This window comes from Eptatretus burgeri, chromosome 7 (assembly GCF_056783735.1).
Source record: "Eptatretus burgeri isolate ZD-2024b chromosome 7, Ebu_testis_v1, whole genome shotgun sequence".
Taxonomy (NCBI): Eukaryota; Metazoa; Chordata; class Myxini; order Myxiniformes; family Myxinidae; genus Eptatretus; species Eptatretus burgeri.
In genome coordinates, this window is record NC_140967.1 from 91,041,769 (window position 1) to 91,059,268 (window position 17,500).

The window sequence follows — 17,500 nt, forward strand, 5'->3', positions numbered from 1 at the left end:
TCATCTTTGCGGAGACTCTCAATATCCTTTTGGGGGCCCTCGACAGGCTGAATGAGGAGTCGGAGCCGCTGGCTTACGGGTTTGCTGGGTAAAAACTAAGGTGCAGGCTTTCAATGAAATCTTGGATGCTGTCATTTTTTCTGTACCTGTTTGTGGCTAGAATGTTGAAGTCACGGAGAGATTCACTTACCTTGACAGTGAAATTCATGTGTCTGCTGGCTGTGAGCCAGAGGTCAATAGACGTCTGGGTTGGGCCTGGGGAGTCATGGATTCACTGGATCACGGGGTGTGGTGCTGTCGGTACCTGTGCAGGAGGACGAATGTCTGAGTTTTCAGCTCCTTGGTGCTTTCAGTCTTGTTCTATGGATGTGAGACTTGGACTCTGATCAGGGATCTGAGATGGAGACTTAATTCCCTCGTTTCCAGGTCTCTTAAGAGAATCCTTGGCTATCGCTGGTCGGACTTTGTGTCCAATGAGCGGTTGCTGAGAGAGACTCAAATGAGATTTGTTACCATCATAGTCCGTGAGCGTCAGATGTGGCTGTATTTACATGTGGCTCGTTTTCCTGATGCTGATCCTGCTCACCAGATTCTCTCAGCAAGGGAGTCTTGGGAGTGTTGGAGGCCAATGGGCCGACCATGTGCTTCGTGTTTGCAGCAGGTTCTTTCTATGAAGTAGTAATTGCAGTAAACCCTCCAATATCGTGGGGGTTAGGTTCGTGGAAAATGCCGTAATAGGTAAATCTGCGATCGTGAAAACCAAAGTCTAATGGGAAGAGAGGGGTTCGGTTTCTGGACTTCGAGAAAATGTCGAGGACGATCGATGGCAGCCAGACATAAACACGTTGCAATTGAAATAAACATGTAAATATATGTAGAAAGCATGTTAACATTGAAATAAACTTATAAATACATGTAAACTAAACAAAACCACAAGAGTTTTTCCTTTCTAAATTTATTACAAAACGGTGAGATGGGTGATGGTAATAACATTACGTGCTCACACTACTCTGCCGTAAATAGAAAACACAAGACTTAGCTTGGGATGATGCTGATGATGTTTGAGTGGGGAAGGGTGAGCGGGGAAAGGGTGAGCAGGTAAAGGGTGAGCGGGGAAGGTGATTCAGCAAATAAGAAAAGCAACATTTGCTTTAAGATGAAGGTGCCTGCAGTATTGCCACAATGGAAAAGGGTAACACAATCCCTAACGACCTTACCTTGAACCACGATCTTCCTGCTTAGAGACCAAGGTAAGAGATGGCATCGTCTTCCACAATAATCCCGTCTCGTTGGTGTTAAAAACCTCCTGCTCCATCAGAAATCCCTTCGCTTCAATTTGTTTCATGAGCTGCAGTTGAGAATGTGTATTTGAGAACGGGGGTCGAGTCTGGGTGTCATAAATTAAGGGTTTTGGAATGGTGGTTCGATTACGGGTGTCGGACAATGAAGGTTTGGGAATGAGGTTTGAGTACGGATATTGGAAAATGAAGGTTTGGGAATGAGGTTCGAGTACGGGTGTTGGAAAATGAAGGTTTGGGAATGAGGTTTGAGTACGGGTGTCGGAAAATGAAGGTTTGGGAATGAGGTTTGAGTACGGGTGTCGGAAAATGAAGGTTTGGGAATGAGGTTTGAGTACGGGTGTTGGAAAATGAAGGTTTGGGAATGAGGTTTGAGTACGGGTGTCGGAAAATGAAGGTGTGGGAATGAGGTTTGAGTATGGATGTCGGAAAATAATGATTTGGGAATAAGGTTTGAATACAGAGTTGGAAAATGAAGTTTTGGGAATGAGATGTGAAGAATAATGAAGGTTTGAAGGAAAATGAAGGTTTAGGAATGACGAAGAGAACAATGGGGAAGGTTCAATTGACCTCGTAATGGTGGCCCAACATCATAACCTTTCTGCTTATTGGCACAACTAACTTTGTCTATCACTTTCCGTTTGGGCTCATTAAAAATGGAGCACGAGAAACAATACAAGGTTCATAATGTGAGTTAATTGTTCACACATGGGATGCAAACGATGACTCATCTCCACTCAAAAACCGCGATTGCTCGAAATTAAATCCTGTGATAGCGAAATCTGAACAAAATATGTTACCCAAAATTGGTCGAAACCCACGATATTAGAAGCCATGATATTTGAGGGTTTTCTCTACTCAGAATCAACGTCGATTCCAATTCACGACTCGATTCCTTTCGATTCCATGGCTGGAATTGACGACAGTACTTTGGAATCGATTCCGCCCATCACTATTAAGCATCCAAGCAAGTTGATGAAACAGTTGCACTCCAATGAAACAGTTGAAAAGGAATGGCTGACTGGGTCTTACTAAACACTGTGAGAATCGAACAATGTGAGAATTGAACAAATTAACACTTTCTTTTTTTAGCGGTCGGAATGCTGCAAAGTTCAATTCTGCTATTTACATTTTGAAATTCGGTTCAGGTTCAGAGATGCCAGAGCTTTTCCCATTTTAGCTGTAGTATATACACCACCGGTCAAAAATTTTAGAACACCCCCATTTTCCAATTTTTACTGAAATTTAAGCAGTTCAAATCCAGTAAATAACCTGAAATGGTACAAAGCTAAGCAGTAAATTGCCAGAGGTTAAAAAAAAGTTTAGGTTACCAAAAACTGAAAAATAATGTAAATTTCAGAGTTGTTAAAAAGGCCCTTTTTAGGGAACAATAATGGGTTAGCAACTACAGCTGTTCTGCAGCAATGGAAGTAAATTAAGCTTTGAAAGTTGATGCAAACAACTGCTGCCGGTGTCCCAATTTTTGTTGATTAGTTACAAACCCTCTGTCTGCATAAAAACAGTGTTGGAACAGACTGTGTTGCTGCACCCTCTGAAGCATTATTTGGACAATATTGCACTGCAGGAAGTCGTATATTGCTATCATAACGACGAGAAAAACACAATTAACAAAGGAAGACAGACAGACCATTATAACCTTTAACAAGTCTGGAGACGGCGATGGTTCACGAGCAATGTACACGGTTCGCCTTTTCATCTTGCCAAAACGAAGTTTTTGCAAGATATGTTAGTCAGCTTGTGTGTTTTTTTTTAAATTTTTTTTTGTTTGTTTGTCTGCAATGACGTATAAAAAATTCTGCAGAGCACAGTTATCATTGGAAATTTTTGTAACTTCGCATATCAGAGGTCTATAGAGGTCCCTTTCAGCGCATAAATTTTTGAAGGTCAAGGTCAAAGGTCAAGGTCACTTTGTCACAAATCAGGGGAGTCGACGAAACCCTTATTTTTTGAGTAATTTTGATCGGATCGTCTTCAAACTTCATGGGAATATAGTTCATGGTCTGGTGCTCAGCTGATTAATTTTTGGTGGCGATTGGCCTTGACCTTCATGGTTAGCGCCTAAGGTCAAACATATTTGACCCCAAGGTCAAATTTTCAAGTTTTAGGAACCATATCGTGTAGTACCTCAAATTGAACACCTCGATGAGTGCTTTCTAGATATGTCAAGCTTGAGACATTATGACGTCATTTGGTGACGTTATGAGGCAAACGCATATTTTTCATGGTTACTCTGTAGAACGATTCTCATTGGAATCTCTCGTAGGCAGATATTCCTCAAGGAGTCGCTCCTGGTGGGTAGCAGCTCTGTTCACCTCAGTGTGACCTTAAAGAAGTCACACGTGGTCACCTTTTGGCAAGATACGGGTCACCCTGCAGGTGACATTGGTTTATTTATTTTTTGACCTTCGAGGGGACGCCACGAGCAAACTGGCGGGAATCGGGAAAAACGCAAATGATGAAAGTTGTAGTAATCGAAGAGCACTATTTGCATACCAACTTTCATTTGAAACAGTTGAAAACCCTAGGAGCTCGATGCCCAATTTATTGATTTTTTTGACATTTTCTAAGTTCGTGACCTTGTGACCTTGACCTTGGGACGAAAATGAAAAATCAAGCTCCATGGGGCTATGCAGGTGCCATTGGGCTAACCAAATACTGAAACCCCTGTCAGATTCGACAAACCCCCTCAGAGAAGATGTAACTTGAAATCGGTACCCTCTAAAAACACATGTTTTTTGGGCGTGGCTCTGCCCATAATGGACGCAGCACGCCCATTCTCAGGAAAACACAACTAGATCATGATATAAACCTCTCACCCAAATTTTATCAGGATCGGATCAAAACCCACGGAGCTATGCTCCGGACAGACAGACAGACAGACACACACACCCATAACGAATATAGTGGTCACTTAGGCCTAAGTCACATTTGCTCTACGGTGAGGATACAGCGGCCGTACGCCCTCTGAATTGACAGAAATGTGCGGCGGCCGCAGAGTTTCTGCGGTGGCCTCAGGGTGGCCCTACGCCGTTTGGCTATCTTTTACAGGCCGTAGGGGTCGCCGTGGAATTATAGCGTGGAGTTATAACTTTTTTCATTTCGACGTTTGCCGTAGCAATTCAACAAGCCGAAAAAAAAAACTGGAAAAAAAAGAACACTCGTTACCGTCCGTCTGGCCGCATGTTCGCCTTCGGGCCCTCCTGCGGTCCCCCTGCGGGCACCTTGCGTCTGCCTTGAAAATTATATGGCCGCCGCAGGAACGCCCTAAGGTCACCGTGCGACATCAAATCAAAGACCGTACGGCAACCCCAACGTTTTCGGTCTCCACAATTTATAAATACGCCGTGCGGCTCCCCGAAAAATAAAAACATATGTGACTGCTACATTGTGTGACCGTGGAAATACTGCGGCCACCCTATAATTGATAGTGGCCGTAGATTTTGTAGACCCCACGGCCGCCGTGGCAAATGTGACTTAGGCCTTACCGACTCGTGAACCAACGGCAACAGTGTAGGTCTTTCCTTTAGAGAAATTGCAAAAAGCCAAGGTGTGCAATGAACTGGACAGAAAGGTGAAAGCAAAGCAACCTGCAAGTGCAACACATTTGTGGGAACTTCTGCAACAGTGTGGGAAGAACTTTCCGAACAATATTTGATTTCCATTGAAGATTGCCACGAGTATGTTCGGCTGTTATCTCTGCAAAATGTGGCTGCTTTGATGAGTAAAAAATTTAGATTAAATTTTGTTCAACAAAAAGAATTCCATGATTTCTTTTTTATCTGCAGTTGTTTATTTGTTCTATGTTTAATTTCAGAGTACATTAAAACATTAGCTGCTTAAATTTCAGTAAAAACTGGAAAAATGTGGGTGTTCTAAAACTTTTGACGAGTAGAGTATATATATATATATATATATATATATATATATATATATATATATATATATATATATATATATATATATATATATATACATACATACATACATACATACATACATACATACATACATACATACATACATATACAGTCGTCGATTTATGACCTATGCGACTTACGACTGATCGACTTTACGACCACTTTACGACCAGACTGCTCCGCGTCTCCGCCCACTTCGACTGCTCAGTTTCCGCCCCAGCGCCCGCCATTGCTCGTGTGTTATCGTCTAGCGCAGTTTCTCCGTATCCGTTTGTCTTAAAATTTTTATTTCAAACCACCAAGATGTCTACCAAGAGGAAATTATCTTTGTCTACTCCTCAACCTGCCAATAAGGAAAGAAAGGCCATTGATCTCGCCACGAAAATGCAGGTGATCAAACAGTACGAAGGAGGAAAGAAAGTGAATGCGATCGCACGTGATCTTAAGTTATCACTCTCTACTGTGTCGACGATATTGAAAGATAAAGAACGGCAACGCACCCGGCCCATCCACGAAATGGAGAAATTGCTGCATGTTTGGATGGAAGATCAGATCCAAAAACGGACACCTTGAAGCCTTTTTACTGTGCAGACGAAGGTGAGAAGTTATTTCATTAATGAGCCAAAATGAGACGGACGGAATTATTTCGTGAGCCGCGCCAGCTCCGCGGGACGCTGCGTGCGAGATCCGTTCCGTGTTTTGCAAACCGCCCAAGCGCGGACATTGCATGATGGGAAGCCGGTGTTGAAACGATCGCTCCGCGGGACGCTGCGTGCGAGATCCGTTCCGTGTTTTGCAAACCGCCCAAGCGCGGACATTGCATCATGGGAAGCCGGTGCTGAAACGATCCGTTTTTTTTGTATTTTTAAAATTTAGTATGTTTTGTAACTACTGTAAAATGTTTTCTATTTTTTTTGTATTTTTGTATGTTTTTGCAAATATTAAACCAATTGTACTGTCGTATGCAGTGTTTGACACAACTTGACGGACGTAAAAACGTTATACGGGACATTTTCACAAAAACGGGTCAGGTAACGGTAAAGACTGTCCGAGAATTTTTATCGAGCATTTCTTGCCCAGTCAGTGCAGAGGCCTTTTGGTGAAGTTTACTCCCGTTTTCCGCTACTCCGAAAAAAATTATTGCTTGACAATATCGAAAACCATTGTCGCATGCAATCAACTTCGAAGTGTCATATTTTCCATTCCGTTACCTGTCCAAAGTGAGACTGCTATTTCGGAACATCGTAGCATTCTAATCATATGGCAATATGACTTGAATCATATATTTTTATATATATATATATATATATATATAGTATCATTGCTTCCACTATGCAGAAGTCAGTAGTTTCGTCACCTCGAACGCTCAAAGTAATTGAGAGAATCAAAAAAAAAAAATTGGAACATTCGTTTCAATTTCTTTACCGTTACCGTTTACAGTCTTCCAGTAATTTCAGTTCGGAGTTCTAATACCAGGAGTCGCCACAAGCAGTCACGTGACCGAAGTTTTCTGTCGCCATTTTATGACCGAAATTAAAACGGCGAGAAGTGACAAATCGACAGTATCATAAAGTAAGCTCATATGTCACACATATTAAACTTCTTTACCGTTACCGCCGTATTGTGCTCCATGTCTTGGCTATTATGTGAGCTTTGATACAAGTCTTTAGCAAGTGATATATGGTCCAGTTTCCCTGAATCCGAAGTCCGTTTTTTTCTTTGGATCAAGAAAAAAATCTGGCCTGATGTTCTTTACCGTTACCATTTTGGCTCTTTTCCGTTACCCGTGTAACGGTAAAGAAAGGATCGGGCTGCCATTTCTCGAAAACTACTGTCGATCCTGCGTTGCTGACATCATTTGAACATTTTTTTCTCGGCCTTATAAGGGGTTCAAGCACTATTTCGAGAATATCAAAGAAAGTTGATTTTTGAGTTTGTTCTTTACCGTTACGTAACCGCTTTTGTGAAAATGTCACATGCAGTTACAATAAAAATTGTTTTTTATAACCATGGTTATAACAATAATGAACAAAGAAAATGTAAATAAAATATGACTTGCAGATGATTATAATATCATTGTACAGTATAATATACATACGGTAATTTTTGCATTGGCCAATACACTATAAATAAAGGTTGGTCGACTTGCGACCAAATCGACTTACGACTGGTCGGTCGGAACCGATCGTGGTCGTAAGTCGACGACTGACTGTGTGTGTGTGTATGTATATATATATATATATATATATATATATATATATGTGTATGTATATATGTGTATGTATATATGTGTATGTATATATGTGTATGTATATATGTATATGTATATATGTATATATGTGTATATGTATATATGTATGTATATATATATATATGTATATATGTGTATATATATGTATATATGTGTATATACGTATGTATATATGTGTATATATGTATGTATATATATGTATATATGTGTATATATATATATATATATATATATATATATATATATATATATATATATATATATATATATATATATATATATATACAGGGTGAGTCGATACCGGGCGTAGTGGCGTGCGCCTGTAATCCGGCTACTCGGAGGCTTGGGTTGGAGGATCGCTTGAGGATGGGCGCTCTGTGCTGGGCCGCGCTATGAGAGGGTGGAGGGCAGCCCGGAATCATGGCGAAACCCAATCCTTATCCCTGTGTCGTAAGAGGCGGCCAGGGTTGCGTCAGGAAGGGCATCCGGCGTAAAACCTGTGCCAAATCAGTATGTGGATCATAACGGATGATCCGCTGTGGTGACCCCTAACGGGAGCAGCCAAAAGAAGAACAACATATACAGGGTGAGTCAGAAGTAGTGCCCGATTTCTGTCAGTTGATTGTTTGTTTGCCATTTGTATTACAGTGTACAAGAAGGTAGAAATACATGAATGACATGTTTATCCAACCATTTATTCAAGAAAAAATTATTACGGAACTGTACCAAGCTGTTTTACTTGCAATTTTCAAAGTGCCCTCCCTCGTGATCGATGCACAATTGCAGCCGAGCAGGCACAGAACGACACACACGTCTGCAAAGTTCGATATCAATTTCCTCAAACTTTGTAGTGATTTCAATTCCTGAATTGAGCCTTCAATTCCTGAATGGTACGAGGCTTTTCACAATAAACAAGGTCTTTCCTGAGCCCCCAAAGAAAGAAATCTGGAGGTGTAAGGTCTGGGGAGCGTGCCGGCCACTTGATCGGACCACGGCGGCCGATCCACTTTCTGGGAAAGTTTTCATCAAGACACTGATGAACATAACGTCCATAATGAGGTGGAGCTCCATCATGCTGGAAATAACAGTCCTGATCTTGTACCCTGGGCCAAAAGAAGGTTTGCAGCATATCCAGGTAAATTTCTGCAGTGACAGATCCCTCAAAGAAAAAGGGTCCAATAATGCCTAATGGAGATATGGCTGCCCAAACTGTCACTCCAGGTAAATTTACCTCCTTCTCAACTGTCACTCTTGGGTTATTCACGGCCCAGTAGACACAATTGTGTCTGTTAATTGTGCCATTAAGCTTAAAACATTCCTCATCTGACCACTAGATGTTGTCTGGCATTGTGTCCTCCGTGAAGTTTAGCGAAGAACTCTTCGCAAAATTGAAGACAGTCGTCATCTCCATCATGAAGGGCATGCAGTAAGCGTGGAATGTGAAGTTTCCATTTTTTTCTGGTGAAGGATACGGATAACACTTGATTAGCTCACTTCCAACTCTGCAGATAAACGGCGAGTTGACTTTTGTGGACTTTGTTCCAGTCTTCTGATGGCTTCTTCAGCCTTAGCTACATTCGTTGCCGTTTTCGGACGACCGGACTTCTTTGCAGTGGCTACCGACCCTGTTGCTTCAAATTTCTCGACAATCAATCGTATGTTTCTTCCCCGAGGTGGGTTGATATCGAATTCCTGTGCCAAACGGCGTGCCGCCATCGTTAGTTGTTCATAACATTTGTAGTAATGTTTCACGGCCACAATGCGTTGATTCATTGAAAGGTAATTCATGGTTCAATTTGGTGCAAATTCAGAAACTTTCCAAACTCGCAGCAATAACCTGCAAAACAAAATCAAAAATAAATAAATTATGAAAATTAATAATCTGCAAGACAATTATTAACAACATGACTTCCCAGAAAGAATCTGACAGCCGAAAAAACAGAAATCGGGCGCTACTTTTGACTAACCCTATATATATATATATATATATATATATTTAAATATACATATATATATATATATATATATATATATTTATATATATATATAGGTAGATATAGATAGATATATATATATATATATATATATATATATATATATATATATATATGTATTGTTATGGATTTTAGAATCCGGTCTGATGAATGCATCCACACATCCAGGTCCTCAAACAGTTATTTCCATAAATGCATGTTCAGATTAGTCCCATCCCCATGTCTAATGGGATCTTAAATGTGATGTGTTGAGAAGGGTAAAGAATAGATCCCCTCTCTTATGGGAAGCTTTTTTCTTTACGACAGACACGTTCACACACATTTCTTTCACGAGCTCTGAAGCCCGCCCTCATTTTTCCTCAGCAACGTTCTTTCGCAAGCTCCGACGCCTGCCTTTTTTGAGAGCGCACGGGTCGTCATGGTAACCGTGCGCAAGTGGGGCGGGGTGAGCTTGGGGTGGACTGCACCCGCGGAGACGGCCCAGAGATAGAAAACAAACGGGAGGTACATTCTGGGAGGAGAAAGGCGGGAGAGAGGAAAGCGGAGGTGAAAGAAAGCGGGGAGAAAGAAAGCCAGGGAGGGAGAAGAAAATGAGAAGCTTGAGAAGCAAGCAAGAAGTGGGTGGAAGCGTGCAAAAGAGAAGGAAACGAGCGTGTGGGTGTGAACAGCGCCACCAACAAGTGAGGCACGGGTCGGTCACCAACAACACCAGGGTCTTAACCCGCGACAAACAATCTTGGTGCCCTCCAGACGTCGACTAGCGTTCAAGGCTGTTCGCGAGGGGGTGCACGGCAAGGCTGGGTGCTGACGACGGACGTGACACGCACCCACACATTTCAGGACGTTTTCACTTCACGGACGACTATTTTCTGGTGAGCGAGACGATTATTCCCCCTCCCCCCCGAATGATCTGTTGGGTACCCTTGTCTGTGTTTAGCTGTAAGTAAGTCGACCCCCGATAAACATCTGCTCTTTGTCTCTTTCTGGCATTTTGATTTTGCTTTGAAATTCATTCTTTATTTACCTCAGAAAATAAAGTTCTTTTTATTTATTTATTTTATTATTAATGAATCATTTGTCGATTTCCAACCTGTCCGTGTTTGTCCTTTCCTTCCATTGGTCTTGCATTGTTCGAACATAGATAGACTGGGAGGTAATTACCACAGATTTGACCAAAAATAGTCATCACGCACCAGTGGTTAAAACACTCTGCCGCCATAATTAAAATCTACTCAAGATAACATTGGTGCTTTGCTGAGGGCGCGCTCTCTGCTCAGGTAACCACGTGACCTCCAGTTAAACGGAATAATTAGACGGTGGACACTGTAACTTGTGGTTGACTGGGTGACGTTCGTGGTTCTAAAACAACCCACCGTACCATAACGTTAACTGTGAGCGGTGGCCCCAGGTCCGGCTCTACCGAGGACAACCGGGGATTGATCCCCCTGAGTGACAAGCTGGTGTCTCTCTGACAAGCTGGTACCCATGGCCGCAACAAATATATATATATATATATATATATATATATATATATATATATATATATATATATATATATATATATATATATATATATATATATATATATATATATATATATATGCACACACATCCTTCTCAGTGCATTTGTACTGTATCCATGTACAGTGTACCTCCAACATGGATTATATACAGTGCACCGTTTTTCCAGCGGCCTTGCTCAGCACCATGTATTAACCCCCTAATAAATGTCACTTCACTGCAAGTTGTGCCCTAATTGGGTGATTACAACATCAGCCTGCTGAGCCACAACTCTTCTCCACAGATCCAAAATATATCCTCTGCATAAAAAGATCACAGTGAGATGATGCTGCATGTGTTACATCCACAACAGGATGTTGTGCTTCCCACATGGGGGCCAAATGTAATATGATAACTCCACACGATTGTCGCTGAAAGTGCAACGGTCTGGCACAGGTCACAGTACTCGTGATAACTGGACATCCCAAACCAAATAAGTTTTCTGAACAGGACTTGTCGTGTTTTTCTGTTATATCTCCATCTCTGTGTTCCTTATTATATCCCGTCCAATTTTCCTTGTTGATCGTATCTTCTTGTGCTGTATTTTCCGAAATCCGTTTTTGTGTTGTTCAAGGCCTACTTTAGCCACTCCTCGGATAGCAACTGTGAAAATGTTGTGTCCCTTTTAAAAAAAAAAAAATTTGTATACCTTGTCGAGGCTCGTATGAGAGCGAACACACAGCAAGAGGGGCATGAGACAAGAGGGGCAGGAGTGGGAAGGACAAAACGGTGGGACACAGAGACATTAGATCTGTAGAAGGGAGAGGGATGGGGCACGGAACATGGGGAATACAAGATGGACATTACAGGGACTTTCAGGAAGGAAAGCAGGGAATTTGAAGGAGGTGGGTTTGGGGTGGATTTACCGGGGTAGAAAATATCGAGGATTTGGATGGGGGACATTTTGTTTTGGCCTGTTTTTTTGGCCAGGCCTGTTTTGAAGGCCTGGAGGGAAGAATGGGATTGAACAGAGTGTGGGAGTTTATTCCAAAGGTGCGAAAAAAGAGGAATGAAAGAGTGAAGGTGAACAGTGATTCATGGTTTTGGTAGTTTTACCAGAAGGGGGTTGTTGGCGGACCTTGAGCATCCTGCGGAAATATGGTGGGAACAAATCGCGGAAACACCAAGGGGGGGGGGGGGTGAGACCAGAGAGGAGACGGTAGAAGAAAGAAAGACCACCGACCTGCTTGCATTGAGAGGGTGAGAGGCCCAAAGACTCAGCCTCATCGCGGGAGATACCAATTATCCTAAACTCGTAAAGGTGCCCGTCTTCAACCGGCGTCACTGGCAACATATGGTAAAAGACAGATAGCATGAATGTATTTTAAACAATATATTATATCATTTTTATCCATTGATTATCATTCAGGTTTTCCCCTTCGACTGTCCCGCAGTAGCTCCACTTCGATGACATTACCACGTAGTTTAGTGACTACACAATGTGTACCATTCGTGAGTTCCAGAGGATCCATAGAGTGCATTAAAATTACAGGGCACCCTACTTTAAAATGATCCAAAAGGCCGGATCAGTTTCGTCTACATATTCATATGTTGTAGAATTTAGCTGATTCTGAAACTGTTAACAGCATGTCGATCGGATGGTTCTGTGATTTTCTACGGTAGTAAACAGAAGTACGACTTAAGCCTGTACACCACTATGCGGAGACCCGAGGACCTAATATTTCACAACAAACTAAAAACTCACAAAATTTGAAGATATTTTAAATTCAACAATTTATTATAATATCAATTAAATATCATTTTTATCCATCGATAATATGAATTGTTCTCTACAGCTATAGTTCTCCTGGGATCTGCGCATCCATCCACAATCTATGTTCTAATGAAGTGCAGTAAGAATAATAAAAAGTCAGATGAACATGAACTGTTTAACTACCATAATCATCAAAACGAATTTTGAGGGGCCTCTTCAGGAAGACAATAATATCATTACTTTATATGTCAAAGCTTGTTTCATTTCATGCAGTAACAAAAGTCTGATGGTGGAACAAAAAAAAGGGGCGTGCCGAAATATTAATATAGATAATCATCAAAACGAATTTTGAGGAGCCTCTTAAGGAAGATAATAATATCATTACTATATATGTCAAAGGTTGTTTCATTTCATGCAGTAACAAAAATCTGATGGTGGAACAAAAAACGGTGGGGGGCCGAAATATTAATTTCATTTCATTTCATGCAGTAACAAAAATCTGATGGTGGAACAAAAAAAGGGGCGTGCCGAAATATTAATGTAGATAATCATCAAAACGAATTTTGAGGGGCCTCTTAAGGAAGACAATAATATCATTACTTTATATGTCAAAGCTTGTTTCATTTCATGCAGTAACAAAAATCTGATGGTGGAACAAAAAAAGGGGCGTGCCGAAATATTAATATAATTTCATTTCATGCAGTAACAAAAATCTGATGGTGGAAAAAAAAAGGGGGCATGCCAAAATATTAATATAGATAATCATCAAAACGAATTTTGAGGGGCCTCTTAAGGAAGACAATAATATCATTACTTTATATGTCAAAGCTTGTTTCATTTCATGCAGTAACAAAAATCTGATGGTGGAACAAAAAAAAGGGGTGTGCTGAAATATTAATGGAGATAATCATCAAAACGAATTTTGAGGGGCCTCTTAAGGAAGACAATAATATCATTACTTTATATGTCAAAGCTTGTTTCATTTCATGCAGTAACAAAAATCTGATGGTGGAACAAAAAGAGGGGCGTGCCGAAATATTAATATAGATATGAATAGAGATAATCGTCAAAACAAATTTTGAGGGGCCTCTTAAGGAAGACATTAATATCATTACTATATATGTCAAAGCTTGTTTCATTTCATGCAGTAACAAAAATCTGATGGTGGAACAAAAAAGGGGCATGCCGAAATATTAATATAGATAATCATCAAAACGAATTTTGAGGGGCCTCTTAAGGAAGACAATAATATCATTACTATCTATGTCAAAGCTTGTTTCATTTCATGCAGTTATAAAAATCTGATGGTGGAACAAAAAAAGGGGCGTGCCGAAATATTAATATAGATATCTTGGTTTCCACAGCGTGAAGCCGAGAAAGGTGGGAGGCAGGAGCACCAGCCCAGAGGGGAGAACAGTACTCCATCAGGCTGCAGACGAAAGCTTTGTATGTGGTCAAGAGCTCAGGTGGGCTGAGGAAGGACTTTGCACAACAGAGGATTCCCAGTCGACAACTGGCTTTGGAGGCCAGCTTGGAAATGTGCCTTTCCCAGGAAAGATCATGGCAGATAGTGAGACCCAGAAGCTTGAAAAAAGGACTTCTTCCAGAAGATTGTTGAGAAAGTGGATGGGGGGGTTTTTCCAAACCGTCCTTTTGGAGAGACATAGTGAAAGTGTGAGATTTGTCCAGATTGAAAGACATGTTCTATATGTTGGACCAGTTTGTGATTTTACTCAGATCTGCAGTGAGCGAAGAAGCTACTGCTTGCCCGTCTGAGGGATGGCAGAGGGTGGAGTCATCAGCAAAGAGATATAGAGGATTTTCCAGAGAGTCAGAGAGATCATTGATGAAAACCAGAAAAAAGAACAGGGCCCAGAACGCTGCCTCCGGCCTGGACAGGAAGAGGGTATGAAAGAACTCCATCTTTTGCTTTGCCTTCGTATTCCTCGTTTTGCTTCTTTCTTCCCAAATATTGTACTTCTTCCTCCTCAACATTATCCTATTTCCCCTCCTCGATTCAGAAAAAAATACTTTATTATCCATCTTGTGCACCCCATGGGTCCTCCTCTACCCCTCATTTTCAGATTATCCCCATCCATACATCCCTTGTTTGTCCAAATCTCCCTCTATTTTGTCCTTCAACCTTGTTGTTGGTGTTTCCCCCTTCTTTCTCCTGTTCCTTTTAATTCTGTTGCATCCTGATCTGTTCAGCATTCTAGCTCTTCCATGAGTCTTGACCTTGTACACAAAAAAAGGCCATGAAACCTCATGGACCTCTTGGCATGGAGTATATATAGACGTATAAAAACGTTATACATGAAATCGTTGTCGTTTGTATACAGCACAAGACTGCAAGGTGGCAACATTGGCTGAGGGTGTGGCTGTGCTGCTGATGCAATGCCCTCTGTTGATTAGGGCAGGAATTTGGAATTTGTTCATGGTGCCAGTGATTGCTCACCAACTCTTCACAAAATGCACCATGGACAGGACACCCATTTAACATCCATCCAATGGATAGCACATACATTGATGAATCCCTCTGCCTGTGAAACACCAGGATTAGAGTTTATAGCTGGGTCAAGATTTGAACCCAGGCTAGACAGCTGAGAGGCCAGTTGCTTGCTTGTACTTCCAAGCCATCCTGTCAGCTCTTCGTAAGACTGTACAAAGCCTTTGTGTGTCCAAATTTGGAATGTGCTCACTAGGTATGGAATCACTACAAGTTAAAACATACTGATGCTTTAGAAAATACACAAAGGAGAGCTACAAGATTGGTTCCATCCCTGAAAGACCTCACTTATGACAAAAAGATTAGAAAACTGCAACTTCCAACTTTAGTCTTCAACATGCAAGTGGAGACAATAAATATGACAATAAAGTCAGGCCTTATCTACAGTGCAATGCTTCCATAACCAGAGGATGCTCAAACTACGAAAGCTGAGAGCCAATAATAACAATGTATGGAAGAACTTCTTTATGCTGAGAATTATAAACTTGTGGAATAGCCTCCCAGTATCTGTAGTAGCAGGTAATATGCTGCAAGTTGAGAAAAGACTCAACCTATGTTGGTATAATGCAGAGTTCAAGTTCCAGTAAAGAGCTTCTCCCCCTAAACATGTACACTTTGGGGAAAAGGTACCACTCCAGGATCTGGACAGAGAGCACTAAACAGATCTACATGCAGAAGGATACCTTAAATAAATATATTGTTCCATGGAAAGGGGAGGGGGGGATTCACAGATAGAACAATATAGAGTAAGGTCTGGGATACCGGAGTGGTAGGGGAGGGGGGGAGGGGGATCGTGTGGGCAGTGTAGCTCCCCCCCACCTTTTGCCAGCAGTGGCAAGGGGGGCAGAAAGTGCCTTATCACGCGGACGCCCGCTAAGGTCCGTCGACATTGCTGAACTGACAGAGTGAAGAGAGGCTTCTACCTCTTCCATGGGCCTCAACTATGAATTAAAAAAAAATGCATCATATTGTTGTGGATCTGGATTATGGGACAAATGGGCTAAGTTTAAAATGTGAGAACGTAAAGAACGTATTTGTGAGAACATGAAGCATGCCAAGATTCGTATGCGAAAGCACTTCATCATTCCCTCCATTTTGGTTGTGTCGAGCCCCACGTACCCTCCCACTGCTGTATCCTCGCTCCTCCCCTTTGTAATCTGTCCAATCTATGTTTTTCCTTTGGTGCAGCTCAGCCAACCCACATGGGCAGGGGAGCCTGAGGAGGTAAAAGCTGAGACGTGGACGTTTTTATATCTTTATGTCAGGACGCCTTGAATGTAATAACCTGCCCCCACCCTCCCTCCACCATGTCTCTTCCTCTGGCAGTGCTGTCTTCCCACTTCCATCAGCCTCTCCTCGCCCTGGGCTGCAAGGTTCTGTGTGTTTGTCGGGTGCATTGGGCCACTTCAGAGGACTTGCTGGATTGAGCTGTGAACCCAGTGTATTCATGCAGGACGATAGCGTGTCACATGGCAAGCGCGTGGCCGTGTTTGAGGCGAGAGTACTTGGACCAATGGACCATGTGCACCGGATAATAACAAGGAAATTAGACACAGGAGGAGGCCATTCAGCCCATCATGCATGCACTACACCAACACCAGGTTAAAGAAATTTATCGGGCAAATGGTGGGGTGGGGATGAGAAAAGTATTGCAGGCTCAGGGATATCACAAGGGTACAAGATATTAAAATGGTGGGAAAATGTTTTTTGAGGTTGTTTTTCGTATCTATATATTAATACTGAAGGACCAATTTTGTGCTCCTCCTAGCGGTCGCGTCACGTTTTTCTCGGTACTGTGACCTGGACTGAAAGAAACTTCGTACCTGTAAGAGTGCATCGCACATAGTGGCAATAGTCAACCTTCAACTCTGAAGCATCCGTCTGTGACGGGGTTTCGGCTAGTTGTTATTATTATTATTATTATTATTATTTTTGTTGAGGGGTGGGCGAAGACGGTTTTAGAGTGAAGAATATACAACACCAACCACACACTATGCCTTGATGAGACCCTCTCACAGACATCACACTCAGCACATATGTATACAATCACCCATCCATACTCAAGTTACTTACAAGTCCTGCCAACATCCCTATACACCCCTATCTAGAATGCTTCCAGGTACAGAATACCTATCTAATACCAATTTAAAATTATTTACAGTTTCTGGTACCACCTGCTTTCCAAGGAGACCATTCCATGCATTAACAACTCTCTAAATAAAGGTCTGAAAGTCGA

The 17,500-nt window shown here is 41.7% G+C and overlaps 1 protein-coding gene and 1 long non-coding RNA gene across 2 annotated transcripts in view; one reads left to right on the plus strand and one right to left on the minus strand.

Annotated features, from left to right (window-relative positions):
- The window catches only part of LOC147023781 (uncharacterized), a 13,793-nt gene extending 7,772 nt beyond the window's left edge, over window positions 1–6,021 (minus strand). Inside the window, exons 1-2 of the long non-coding RNA XR_015060367.1 lie at window positions 5,737–6,021; window positions 1,218–1,348 (exon numbers count right to left, since the gene is read on the minus strand). This is a non-coding gene — a long non-coding RNA (uncharacterized LOC147023781). The remainder of the gene's footprint in view (window positions 1–1,217; window positions 1,349–5,736) is intronic.
- Window positions 1–17,500, plus strand: part of LOC147023779 (sodium-dependent neutral amino acid transporter B(0)AT1-like) — a 144,923-nt gene that overhangs the window by 60,392 nt on the left and 67,031 nt on the right. The gene's annotated exons all lie outside the window — the stretch shown is intronic.